This window comes from Chiloscyllium plagiosum, unplaced genomic scaffold, assembly GCF_037043375.1.
Source record: "Chiloscyllium plagiosum isolate Xiang-an unplaced genomic scaffold, Cpla_swu_hap1 HiC_scaffold_23, whole genome shotgun sequence".
Lineage (NCBI taxonomy): Eukaryota > Metazoa > Chordata > Chondrichthyes > Orectolobiformes > Hemiscylliidae > Chiloscyllium > Chiloscyllium plagiosum.
In genome coordinates, this window is record NW_028270161.1 from 42208647 (window position 1) to 42223077 (window position 14431).

General features: G+C 42.7%; 1 long non-coding RNA gene across 1 annotated transcript; it reads left to right on the forward strand.

Moving 5' to 3' along the window:
- The first annotated feature begins 3012 nt into the window (after positions 1 to 3012).
- On the forward strand, positions 3013 to 12203 carry LOC148145880 (uncharacterized). The gene is made up of 3 exons (XR_015761154.1): positions 3013 to 3074; positions 10669 to 10887; positions 11644 to 12203. It is a non-coding gene; the product is annotated as an uncharacterized LOC148145880 (long non-coding RNA).
- The last annotated feature ends 2228 nt before the right edge of the window (positions 12204 to 14431 follow it).

The window sequence follows — 14431 nt, forward strand, 5'->3', positions numbered from 1 at the left end:
AGCTCCAGGAGTGGAGTGGGGGGGAAGACACGCAATACGTGCACCACCCCCAACCAGATTGTCATCGCACCTTCCCATTCTTCCACACACACAGGAACCTCTTTGGTGCCTGAAGATATTTGGAAGGTTGACCTCACTGAGTCGTTTTTTTTTAAAAAAAACATCAAGACAAAGAGAGTGACTGGAATAAGGGGAAAAGCTAACACTGAACATAAAAGATTAAAGAAGATCTGGTGAATAACACGGGAAAGGGTCAGAGCTCAGGAGACCATTCAGCTCCCCCCACCCCCAGAAAGTCTAAATGCAACATTTAAATCGTTCGCGAGTTCTGACCTTTGTAAGTTATTCACCGAGTCTGCAGCGTGTTGAAGTACTGACTAAATCTCTCCATTCAGTGCTACTCTCGAATTTAACAATGCAGCAGTGTGTCTGACTGGAGAGCCCAAAATGTTTAATGAAACCGAAAACACGAATGTTCGTGGGACACTATTTTCCATTTTTTTGCCAGTCTGAGTAACTAGCACTGTATCCACCCCACCCCTCCTCTGATTTCTGTTTTACAGGCAACTAGCTGACCACTTTGGTAATGTCTTTAATTATAAACCTCCTCTGTAGAAACATCAAAAGTTTACCAGGGAGGCAGTTCGGCCATTGTATCCGTGCCAACTGTATAACAGCAATCCAATTTTCTGGATCTTGATCTGTACCCTTGTGGATTTCAGCACTTTTTCAAGCATTTACTCGCGGGAATTGAGCTTCAGTGGCTGAATCAGCATTTATTGTCCATCCCGAGCAATGTTCTCTCTAAGCTGCCTGGCTATGCAGACACACTGCCTCTCCAACTTCTGGCGATCGCGGTACAGGGTATTTACTGCCCCATGCAGAGACCCGTGCAGACAGAGAAAAAAATTAGGGGGAATGCTGATCCCTAATTGCCCTTGAGATTGTGGTACTGGGCCACCTTCTTGAACCACTCCACTCCATCTGATGTAGACCCACAATATCTATTAGAATGGGAATTCTAGGCTTTTGAACCAAGAAGTGACACTGAAGGAACAGTGATGTATTTCCAAGTCACTATGAGTTGGCTTGGGGGCGTGGGAACCTGAAGATGATGAGTGTCTCATGTATCTGCTGATCTTGTCCTTCCAGATGGTAGTGATCATAGGTTTGGATGGTTCTGTCGAAGGAGCCTTGGTGAGTTTCTGCAGTGCATCTCAGATAATACACGCTGTTGCTACTGAGTGTCCGTGGTGCAGGGAATGGATATTTGTGCATGAGGTGCCAGTCAAATGGGCTGCTTTGCCCTGGATTTCTCGAGTATTATTGGAGCTGTATTAATCTATTGCAATGTTCAATTGCAATCCTGACTTGTGCCTTGTGGACAAGGTTTGATTAGTCAGGAGGTACATTTTTCACTGCAGGATTCTTAGTCTCTGATGTGCTCTTGGAGCCACAGCAGATGACTGGTCCAGGTCAGCTTTGAGTTGATGGTCATCTCAGTATACTGTTATTGGGGATTTCACTGATTGTCAATGGGGAGTGGTCTGATTCTCATGTTGAAGATTGCCATTGCCTGACACTTGTGTGACACAAATGTTACTTTCCATTTGTCATCTCTAGCCTGGATATTGTTGAGGTCTTGTTCCATTTGGACATGGCCTGCTTTCGTCAATGAGGAATTGTGCTGGACATTATGCAATCAACATTCCCACTTCTGACCTTCGGATGGAAGGAAGATCATTTATGAAACAGCTGAAGATAGATGGACTGAGGAACACCTGCAGCTAAATGACTGACCTTCTACGACTACAACCTTCTTCCTTTTTGCCAGGCATGACTCCACAGTTTCTCCATGATACTCATTCACCCCAAGTTTGCTAAGATTTCATGATACCACACTCAGACAAATATGGCCTTCATGCCAAGGACATTTACTCTCACCACATCTCTGGAGTTCAACCATTTGTCCATATTCGAACTCGGGACTGTAATAAGGTGAGGAGCTGAATAGTCTTAAAAGAAACCAAACGGAGTGTCAGTGAGCAGGTTGTTGCTAAACAAGTGCTGTGTGATAGTTATATTGATAATCCCTTCCATCACTTTACTGATTATTAACGGTAAAACTGTTGGGAGCAGTAATTTCCTACTTTTTGTGTACAGGACATACCTGGGTTAATTTTCCACATAGTCTGGGAGGTGTCAGTGTTGTGATTGCAATAGGAAAGCTTTAGGTGCATGTCAAAGTTTGGCACACACATCTTCAGGATTATTGCCAAAATTATGTGAGAACACAAGGCCTTTGCAGCATTCAGTGCTTCCAACTGTTTATTGATACCATGTGGAGCGAATTGATTTGGCTGAAGACTAGCATCTATGATGTTGGGGTGAATAGTAATTCTGGTTGAAGATTGTACTGACTGCTTCAGTCTCATCTTCTGGTCTGCCGTGCTGGACTCCCCTGTCGTTGAGGATGGGGATATTTTGTGGACCCTCCTCCTCCAGTGAGTTGTTGAATTGGCTGCCACCAGTCACAACTGCATGTGGCAGGATTGCAAGGATCAAATCTGATTTGCTGCTTTTGAAACCACCTAGCCCTGTCTATCACTTGATGCAGTTTAGCACTTAATTAGTGTTATTTTGTAACTGCTTTGGACACTATTTCTACAGAAACTCTTTCTGATTGATTACTACACTTGTGAGACAAACAGAAAGGTCAGAGATGACTTGCAATTCAATACAATTTTATTCACAAAATACACAAAAGACACAAAAGGAACCATTTAGCTCAATGTTACCTAACACCCTGCTCTTTGCAATAAAACTCCCCATTCATCATTAATTACTCTACCAATCACATTGTTAAAACTTTGACACAATCCTTATCTAAACTACTAGGACCAAGTCTTAGCCATGCAGTTAAACCTGGCCAGGCTGTGTAGTTGGCTCTCATAAACTTGCTGAAGGTTGGAATTGCATTTCGTCACCTTCTTTCTCTTGCCATGTGTTCAGGGCTCCACTGTTGCATCAGATTTCATCTTCACTGAGGGAATGGCCACCATTCATCCCTTGAGGTAAAAACAATGACTGCAGATGCTGGAAACCAGATTCTGGATTAGTGGTACTGGAAGAGCACAGCAATTCAGGCAGCATCCGATGAACAGCAAAATCGACGTTTCGGGCAAAAGCCCTTCATCAGGAATAAAAGCATGAAGGGCTTTTGCCCGAAACGTCGATTTTGCTGCTCGCCGGATGCTGCCTGAATTGCTGTGCTCTTCCAGCACCACTAATCTAGAACCATTCATCCCTTATCCATCCCTGCTGCAACTTTCCAGAATGTTGTCTGTCCCTCAGTCAATTGATCTCCCAGGTCAAGGCCACGGCATTCAAGGTAGCCACGGTGTGTCAAGGATGTATCTTTCCATACATGGTCATAGCAGAAGCTGGGGCTTCAGGGCTTATGTTCAAAACATTGATTCTCCTGCTCCTCAGATGCTGCCTGACCGGCTGTGCTTTTCTAGCACCACACTCTTTGCTTCAGTGAGCCTGCTCACCATACTCGATTACACAAATCAATCCTCTTTTCGAGGCCACGTCTGGACTAGTGCTTGCCTGCCTTTGTCCTGTGCAGATGCTTTGTGCTTGACCTGTCCTGAAAATCCCATCAAGATAGGATAGTGAAAAAGGCGTTTGGTATGCTTTCCTTTATTGGTATTGAGTACAGGAGTTGGGAGGTCATGTTGCGGCTGTACAGGACATTGGTTAGGCCCCTGTTGGAATATTGCGTGCAATTCTGTTCTCCCTCCTATCGGAAAGATGTTGTGAAATTTGAAAGAGTTCAGAAAAGATTTACAAGGATGCTGCCAGGGTTGGAGGATCTGAGCTACAGGGAGAGGCTGAACAAGCTGGGGCTGTTTTCCCTGGAGTGTCGGAGGCTGAGGGTTGACCTTATAGATGTTAACAAAATTATGAGGGGCATGGAGAGGATAAATAGACAAAGTATTTTCCCTAGGGTCGGGGAGTCCAGAACTAGAGGGCATAGGTTAGGGTGAGAGGGGAAAGATATAAAAGAAACCTAAGGGGCAACTTTTTCATGCAGAGGGTGGTACATGTATGGAATGAGCTGCCAGAGGATGTGGTGGAGGCTGATACAATTGCAACATTTAAGGGGCATTTGGATGGATATATGAATAGGAAGGGTTTGGAGGGATATGGGCCGGATGCTGGCAGGTGGGACTAGATTGGGTTGGGATATCTGGTCAGCATGGACGGGTTGGACCGAAGGGTCTGTTTCCATGCTGTACATCTCTATGACTCTAAGTCTGGCTACTCAAAGGTTGCCTCGTTTCACGCCTAGCTGTTCAGGCCCTGGGCTATCTGGCCACATAACCTCACCAGGTTAACACCTCATTTTTAGGTCCACATGGTGGTGTTCTTGATTGAATTGGTTTGATCCCTTGTCACTGTAGATCATTGATGCAGGATGTTAAGTTGCTAAATCTGTTTCAGATCTGTCCCATCCAACACAGTGGTAGTGCCACACAACATGATGGAGTGTATCTTCAACGAAAAGATGGGACATCTTCTCCAAAAGGTTGGTGTGGTGGTCATTCTTACTGATAAAATGGCAGCAGATTAGTGTGAATGTGGTCAAATATCTACCTTGTTGGTTTTCTCACCACCTGGCTCAGAGCCAGTCTCACAGCAATGTCTTTTAGGACTCAACCAACTCAGTCAATCATTGAAATCCCCCATCCAGAGTACATTCTGTACACTTGACACCCTCAGTGCTTCCTTTAAGTGGTGTTCAACGTGGAGAAATACTGATTCATTAGCCCAGGAGGGGCCATACATGGTAGTCAGTAGGATTATCTATTGCCTATACGTAACCTCATATCTGGGACAAAAGTCAATGTTGAGGACTGTCAGGGCAACTCCTAAATATATATGATGGTGCCAACACTTCTGCTAGGACTTGTGGAAAAGAATATACCCAGGAATGGGCATTGTGTTGTCTGGACAGTTATGTGTAAGGTATGTTTCTGTGGATGTGGGTATGTCATGGCTATGTTATTTGATAGCCCATACAATTTTAGCACTTGCCTCCAAATTTTGGTGAGAAGGACTTTGCAAGGTTGACAGGGCTCAATTTGTTGCTGTTGTTTCTAGTACCTAGGTGGCCCTTCCAATTTCACTCTTTTTGAAACCTTTAATGGTTGATACAACTACCTGGTTTGTTAGGCCATTTCGGAGGGCACTTAAGAGTCAATCACAATGCTGTCAGTCTAGAGTTACATGTAGGCCAGACCAAGTAAGGCTGGCATTTCTCCTTCCCAAAGGGGCATTTATAAACTAGATTGGTTTTTATTATTTCAAGAATATCATTAGACCTTTACTTTTACAATTCAATTTCCCCTATTTGCTATGGTGGGATTTAAATTTGGGTTTCTAGCATACTGCCTGGTTCCCTGGATTACTAGTCTAGTGACAATATCTCTACACCAATGAATTTCAGACCCCCACCATTGACCATTCCCCATTCCTTCAACATTCTCAGAAATCATCTGCAACCTTTCTAGTGAGATTGTCTCCTTTCTATAACGCAGTGGCGAGAACCGTATGTAATGTTCTAGCTGTGTTTCTTTTAGGTTCTACATAGCCTTTCTCCTCCTCTATTTTGAGCCTCAGCTTATAAATCAACAGGTCCCAAATGCTTTGTCAATCACCTACTTACCTGTCTATCTTCAGGGGAAAAAATGAGTACTGTCACTTTGTGCTTTGAAATTATAAACATTCCAATTCGAAAGAGTTGTGAGACAGAACAAAAGCAGATGGAACAATAGACCATTAAAACATGTTTTGAAATTTGAAAGAAGAGAAAGCCTGAAAGGCATCGGTAAGTAAAAACAGGGAAAATCCAAAGATGTTTTATAAATGCATAATATTTTCCTTCCTTCCTTTTAATTGCAGCCCTGAAATTTGTCTACTTCTCAGCTTTCTGCAGTTTTCATAAACTGGACAAAATTTTGAAGGTAACAGGATAGTCAAACAACACAGTTAACAAGGCTTACAAAATCCTTGATTTTGTAAATATATACCAAAGGCAGGAGGTGGTGTTAAATCAACTTGTTCAACTTCAGCTGGAATAATATGTTCCATCTGAAGACCATGTTTTATGAATTGGCAGTGAAGGCTGTGGAGAAGTACAATTTGCTAATTAGATCTCTAGATTAGAGTGGCGCTGGAAAAGCACAGCCTGTCAGGCAGCATCTGAGGAGCAGGAAAATCAATGTTTTGGGCAAAAGCCCTTCATCAGGACTGAAGGCAGGGAGCCTCCAGGGTGGGGAGATAAATGGGAGGTGGGGGGGGATGGGGCTGGGGAGAAGGTAGCAAAGAGTACAATAGGTGGATGGGGGTGGGGATGAAGGGTGATACGTCAGAGAGGAGGGTGGGAGAAGGTAGCAAAGAGTACAGTGGGTGGATGGGGTGGGGATGAAGGTGATAGGTCAGAGAGGAGGGTGGAGTGCATAGGTTGGAAGGAAAATCGGCAGGTAGGATAGGTCATGAGGATGGTGCTAAGCTGGAAGGTTGGAACTAGGGTAAGGTGGGGGAAGGGGAAATGAGGAAATTGATGAAGTCTGCATTGACGCCCTGGGGTTGAAGTGTTCCAAGGTGGAAGATGATCCTGGGGTTGAATGCCTCATCTTCTGCCTCGGAACACTTCAACCCCAGGGCATCAATGTGGACTTCACCAGTTTTCTCATTTCCCCTCCCCCCACCTTACCCCAGTTCCAATCTCCCAGTTTAGCACCATCCTCATGACCTGTCCTACCTGCCAATCTTCCTTCCAACCTTTCAACTCCACCTTCCTCTCTGACCTATCACCTTCAACCCTACCTCCATCCACCTATTGTACTCTTTACTACCTTCTCCCCAGCCCCATCTACTTCCCATTTATCTCTCCACCCTGGAGGCTCCCTGCCTTCATTCCTGATGAAGGGCTTTTGCCAGAAATGTTGGTTTTCCTGCTCCTTGGATGCTGCCTGACCTCCTGTGCTTTTCCAGCACCACTCTAATCTAGACTCTGATTTCCAAAATCTGTAGTCCTCACTTTCGCCTAATTAGAGATCACAGTTACTTTGATAGACTGGAGAAGCTAGTTAGTTCTCCTTTAGTGCAGAGGAGATAAAAGTGAGATTTGCTGGAGGTGTTTACATTTTTGAAGGGTTTAGATTGAGTAGACAAAGACAAGGCTGAATTTTACCAAAGTACTAAGTGTCAGTTCCAAGAGTTTCATGGAAGGTTTCTCTGCATTAGCTTGAACACATTATCTCTGGAGCTCATGTCATTGAATATGTACCACTCAGAAGTGATGAAACACTCACCATTGCTTTCTGGCAGTCACACAGTGGGCATCAAGTTTAAACACCTGCTGTATGTCAAACACTGCCAGCCTGGTCTAAAGTAGCCACTCAATGTTAATGATATAGATGAGGGAACTAAATGTAGTATCTCTAAGTTTGCAGATGACACAAAACTGGATGAGAGGTTGAACCATGAGGCGGTTGCAGAGATACTTCACTGTGATCTGGGCAAGTTGAGTATGTGGGCAAATACATGGCAGATGAAGTATAATGTGGGTAAATATGAGGTTATCCATTTTCATAGCAAAAACAAGAAGGCAGATTATTGTGTGAATAGTGATAGTTTGGGAAAGGGAGGGATGCTATGAGATCTGGCTATCCCTGTGCATTGGTAGCTGAAAGTACATATTCATAGTGAGAGGATTTGAAAGCAGGAACAGGGTTGTCTTGCTGCAATTGTACAAGGTCTTTGTGAAACCACACCTGAATATTGTGTGCAGTTTTTGGTCTCCTTATCTGAGGAAGGATGTTCTGGCTATGGAGGGAATGCAATGAAGGTTTATCAAACTGATTCCTGAGATGGTAATACTTTTTTAAAATTTATTAGTGGAATGTGGGTGTCACTTGCTGGCCAGCATTTATTTGCCCATCCCTAGTTGCCCTTGAGATGGTGATGGTGACCTGCCTTCCTGAACAGCTGCAGTCCATGTGCTTTGGGTTGACTCATAATACCATTAGGGAGGGAATTCCAGGACTGATTTTTGAAGAGATACTGATCAGTTTGGACTATTCACTGGAGTTGAGAAGAATGAGGGGTGAAACTGATAGAAACGTATAAAATTCTCACAGAACTAGAAATTTCTTCACCTAGAAAGTAGTGAGTCTGTGTAATTCACTGCCATGAAAAGTGGTTAAGGCCAAAACATTGATGTTTTAGAATAGTTCATGGGCTAAAAGAATCAAAGGGTATAGGGCAAAAAATGAGATTGGGGACTGATTTGGATGACCAGGTATTATCAAATTGAATGGTGGAACAGGCTTGAATGTCTGAATGGCCGTTTGCTGATCCAATTCTCTATGTTTCTATGTCAGTGTATGGTCCACAGTCTGGAGGAATGGATAGCTAAGCTAATGACTGTCTGCATAAGAGCCACCACCTAATTAATGCTATTACACACTCTAACTATACTATTGTACCCACCTCCTATGAAACTTCATGGTCTACCACTCTCAGTATTGCACACAGCATTTTCCTTGAATGCTTCCATCCACCTCATTCTCCAAACTACCAACCATTCATGTCCTCTGTGCTTCCTACTCAATCACTTAGGCCAAACCATAACCTTTCCTGATGACAAAGGACTGACTGACAATAGTCCCTTGTGACTGTCCGTTGCTTTCAATAAACTGCCTGGCTATCTGTCTATGCTGAAAATGTGTTGCTGGAAAAGCGCAGCAGGTCAGGCAGCATCCAGGGAACAGGAGAATTGATTCCTGAAGAAGGGCTTATGCCCAAAACGTCGATTCTCCTGTTCCCTGGATGCTGCCTGACCTGTTGCGCTTTTCCAGCAACACATTTTCAGCTCTGATCTCCAGTATCTGCAGTCCTCACTTTCTCCTATCTGTCTATGCTTACAGGCAAGGCATGGGGAGGCAGAGAGGCTGTGAAGGCATCCAAAGTGAAGGGAGCATGAAAAAAGCAAGCTAACAGTCCTGAAGTACACACCTGTTTGATGCATGAGATGGGTGCCTGTCGCTGCATGAGAAATGGCCTGGCAGTAGCATTGCGATGTGCTACAATGTGTGTATTTAAATGCCAAATCATGATAAAAGTGCGCTCCAAATGTATCTTTATGATGAGGAGAGGCTGGTGCTTTGTTGGTGCCAAGTTCCATAGATGGAGAGTGAAGGCAGTCACTGTCAATGGAACATGCCCGGAGGTGTTGGGGAATGTTAGTTAACTTAGATGCCTGGCAAAGAGGTGAGTGAGTTTCAGCCACATGCTCAGACTTTCATGTCAGGAGTTGCTGCCATCTATTTCCTCCCCACTGCCTGGGAAAATAGCAAATTGCATATAAATGAGGACATCCTAGAAAATAATGAGAAAATACGTTCAAATAGGCCACTTGCTAGCTAGATTCTCATCTCAACATTAAAAATTGATGTGGAGATTCGGATTTCTTTCTCTCTGTTGAGAATCTCATTTTTCTGTTTTTGCCATGTTTTACCAACTGACTCACCATTGCCCATGTTGTTCAGGGGCCATGAATGTTCTCCCCATGATTCTGAAGGCTGAAAGGTTGATAACGAGAGTGATTGTAAAGTGAATGGTAAAGAAACCAGGGAAACATAAGGATTTTTGCTTCCACAAAACAAATGGTAGAATTTTGAATGCACTATCTGATAATGTGGTGGAAAACAGATTCAGTTGTAGCTTCCAATAATGGATTGGATAAAAAATGCGAAGGAGGAAAAATTGCTGGGACATAAAGAAGGAGTGGGGGTAACTGGATTTTTGTTGGAGCCAGCATGGATTAATTGAACTAAATGTCTTTGTTCTGCATTGTACAGTTCCATGATGACCTTTCCTTATGCATTTTTGGATTCTCTCGTGAGAACACAAAGAATGCTTACAAATTCGTCCAAAAGTGCATCTGCATGAAGTCTCCAATAGCCTCAGGAGAGGGGCGCCTGTGAAGGAATGGGGAAATTAATTTGTACAGTACTGCAACGTCCTAACTGTGGTACATTTTGTAGAAAATCATCCGACATAACAATGCCAAAAAAAAGTTGACTTCTGCAGTATCCAGGCTATATAGAAACATGAAACAAAACAAATATAAATAGCACAAGGAATGGTACTCATCAGAATTGAATTAACTTTCCCATCCCTTTGAATTGAAGTCAATTTATATAATACCAGTTCTCTCCCACAAAGAAACCAAACGCCACACATACCAAAGCTTTACTGCCTAAGAAACATCAACTAGCTGCATTACTAATCAATTCAAGATACAGATTAGGCATGCATGACATGGCTTAACCATATAATTAGAATTGCAAAAACTGACAGCTACAACAGGAAAAGCAATTCATTCATATGGATGCAGTTCTAGATTTGAAGTTCACTCCCCATCATTAGCTTTATGCGCACTAAATTACATGTACTGGAATAATCCAAAATGTTTATCTGTATGGAACAGATATGGGTCTGGCTTGAGTTATGTTATCCATGTGTAAAGTTTAAATCAATGTTGCCATTAATTGGCTATATCTCACTAGCAGATCTTGATGTTTTATTTAGAATGTATTCACCAATGAGGAGATAGCATTAACACTGCTCTTCAGAAGTTCCAGATCCAGAAATTCAAAAGGACAAATCAACAAACAAGAAAGGAAACTTAAAAAGAGCTATCTGACCAATGCTGCCAGTACTTGAGGTCTGGAAATAATCAGCCAGTTGCACTTTGGACTGCCTTTTCCTATAGTGAAGCAGACAATGCACCTCACTGCCGCTTTCCAGGTAATATGTGCATGTGAATGCAAGTGAGTGACTGTAGCTAGATAGTGAAAAGTGAGCTCACTGTCATGATTTCCTGTTTATTCAAATGTATTAATTATGATATACCTTAAGTGCCACAACTGTATTGTTTGGTGACAGCAACTTGTGAATGGCTTCTATTGTGCACTGGGAAATGGTCCAATATTAATCAGGTGGGAGGTTCAGGGGAGGCAGAGACTGAGCATGAGGCCACACCTAATCAGACACGAATGAGGAAATGACAGAGGACAAAAATGGTGTTGCCTTTTTCTGTTATCAGCTGTGGTTCATCAGCAAATTTCATGCAGCTGGGGTTGTGCATGAGTATCTCCGTTCCATTATGGCATTACTGCAGAATTTACATTTTAGTTGGGGACTTAATGAGCCGAATGCACAATGTGTGTGCAGACATGCCACCCCCTTTTTGTTAGCACTTCACATAGTGATGCACTAAGTGCCCCGGTTCAGTGGTCCATTCCCAATAATACTGGGTATTCATTATCATTTTACCATCAATACCACTGTCACTCGGGTCTGTAAATCTGTTTATGATTGTATGCAAGTGCACAGATATTTTCCGATTCAGGTTGCAACTTTTCGTCACTGTCTCTACCAGATCATTGCTTCTCTAAGTTCTTTTCTGGAACATTATTGAGGGGGGTGTCATGATAGAGTACCTCTGAATGTGTCTTGATTTCACTTTGTAACATGTAATGCATTGTGTCTCCTCCTCCTCAGTTCCTGCTCTGCTTTCATCACAAGGACACCTATGTGTCTGTCCACAGGGAGGACAATTCAGGATGGAACGATGGGAGCAATGGGTTAATCAGCCTGAAAGACATCTTGCAGATTCCATTCTTTGTTGTGTGGTTCAGAAAAGATTTCTCTAATTGCTTCAACCAAAGCTGTTGTTTTTGATAAAGTCTATGGATAAAGCTCAAGAACTTGCCCTTTCCATTGTGTAACAAATCATGTATCCACTCCTTTGTTTTCACAAGGCTAACTTAACTCGGGTCCAAGTCCAATTTAAATGAAAACATTTCTGGGATTGCAGCTTTTGTCGTCAGTTTTGTGTCATTTGGAGATGTGCATGGGACCAGCAGTCAGAATTTATCCCTCTATTTGAGACAGGGTGTAACTCTGCATTTGCAACTATAAAGGCACTCCCCTTATGCAAGAACATATCACTTGTCACTTGTATAGTATTTGGTCAATTTGGTTAACTATGACATCATTAATGTATATGCTATATGTATTTGTTTACAGTACATTCCTATTTTATTTTTTCCATTTTGTGTGAAAGCTATCTGCAAGGTAGCTGGCACTGACAATTTTATTTATTTTTTGACATATATACGCAGTGTTGACCTCTATTTGACATTTATAGAGTTTTTATTTTGGCTTTGCGTTCAGAGAACCAAACTGTGAATCATTTGCAATGAGACATTTTAATTTATCCTGGATTTGTTTTTTCACCTCCAACCACATATGTACATGATAAGGAGATGCAACTCCACTTCAAGCTGTCTCTCCTTTCTTGCAAAGAATGAAGAAATAATGAAGTTGGCATACACCATCTGATTTGTGGATTCCATACTGTCGGAACTGAGTTCCCATGGTAAGGTTCTGATTTCCTATCTCTGTCTGGAACTTAGGCAATGTTTGTTGGAGTTTCCTGTTATTTAGCAAAGCCCACGTCACCCTGTCTGACAAGCTCCATCTGCCTCCACTCTGCTCCTTGTAATATTCCAGTGTTGCAACGACTTAATTGTAACTTTTACATACTGGGATTTCAAATGTTCTGCTTTATTGTGGGAATTAATTAAACTATTTCCCATGATTATTCAACTGTTTCTATATAACAGATGGGCAGAATGTTAAAAAAAAAGTGATGACAAGAACTGCAGTAACAATTGTCTTCCAGAGTTTTTAACATGGTCTTCCCCTTCAGATTTATGATTTACTTGAAAATTATCATACATCCAGTTCACTTGGACGTAAGCAAAATATTAAACCCCCAGCTTGTCCTGCTAGGCATGTGCTTTGTTAAATTAAAGCACAAAAATTTAGAAACCCTGTCCACTATGTCATTGTGTGGGTTTATAAAATGAATCCACAACATTCAATTACTAATCTTAGGCAGGTCATAGAGAGGAGATACTGTGTTGCACAGTAGGAAGGAAGGAAGATGAAAGAAGGTTTTTTTTAAAATATAGAATCCATCCAGTGTAGAAACAGGCTATTCGGTCCAACAAGCCCACACTGACTCTCCAAAAAGCATCCCATTCAGACTCATCCCCTGCCCTAACCGTGCAACTCTGCATTTCCCATGGCTAACCCATCTAATCTACACATTCCTGGACACTATGGGCAATTTAGCACAGCTAATCCATCTAACCTGCCCATCTTTAGATTGTGGGAGGAAACCGTAGCACCTGGAGGAAACCCATGTAAAGACGGCAAGAACGTGCAAACTCCACACAGACAGTCACCTGAGGCTGGAACTGAACATGAGTCCCAAACACTGTGAGGTAGTAGTGCTAACCACTAAGCTAGCATGCGGGGTCGGGGAGTCCAGAACTAGAGGGTATGGGTTAAGGGTGAGAGGGGAAAGATATAAAAGAGACCCTAGGGGCAATGTTTTCACACAGAGGGTGGTGCGTGTATGGAATGAGCTGCCAGAGGAAGCGGTGGAAGCTGGTACAATTGCAACATTCAAGAGGCATTTGGATGGGTATATGAATAGGAAGGGATTGGAGGAATGTGAGCCAGGTGCTGGCAGGTGGGACTAGATTGGGTTGGGGTAACTGGTCGTCATGAATGGGTTGGACCATGCTGTACATCTCTATGACTCTATATCTCAGGTGATTGGCTTGAAGTGGGAATTATTTCCCACTACCCCCTTCTATATGGGATGAGAATTATAAAGGGAAACAAAATGTGTTGCAAATACTGTGACTTTAACATAAAAACATAATATAGTTTTGCGAAGACAAAGGGAAGGCAAATATAAAGCTGAAGGAGGAATGGTTCAAATGTCTAGCCTCTGGCATGATGCATGAAGTGAGTTTTGAAGATGGAGAATAAGTGACAGGGCAGAAATTTATTTTTTATACAGAATCCCCACAGTGTGGTAACAGGTCACATGGCCCAACAAGTCCACACCCACCCTCCGAGGAGCATCCCACCTAGACCCATCTCTCTACCCTCTCCCTGTAACCCTGCATTTCCCACGGCTAACATACACATCGTTGAACACTATGGCTAATTTAGCATTGCCAACCCACCTAACGTTATTTAGGAAAGTAATTTTCAACAAGAGGATAACTTGTTGGATTTACAGCTACAAGTGGTGAAGGAAGAGAGGGTGATACTCTAGACGAGAGCTTAGGGAGGGAAGCTACTTATGAATGTAAAGAGGTTCTGCAGAAAAGAAGGAGCAGCTTACACTGGAGGGAATCAAAGAGAAGGAGAAGAATTTTAAATGTGAAGTAACATGGAACCAGACACCATTTTAGGTCAACAG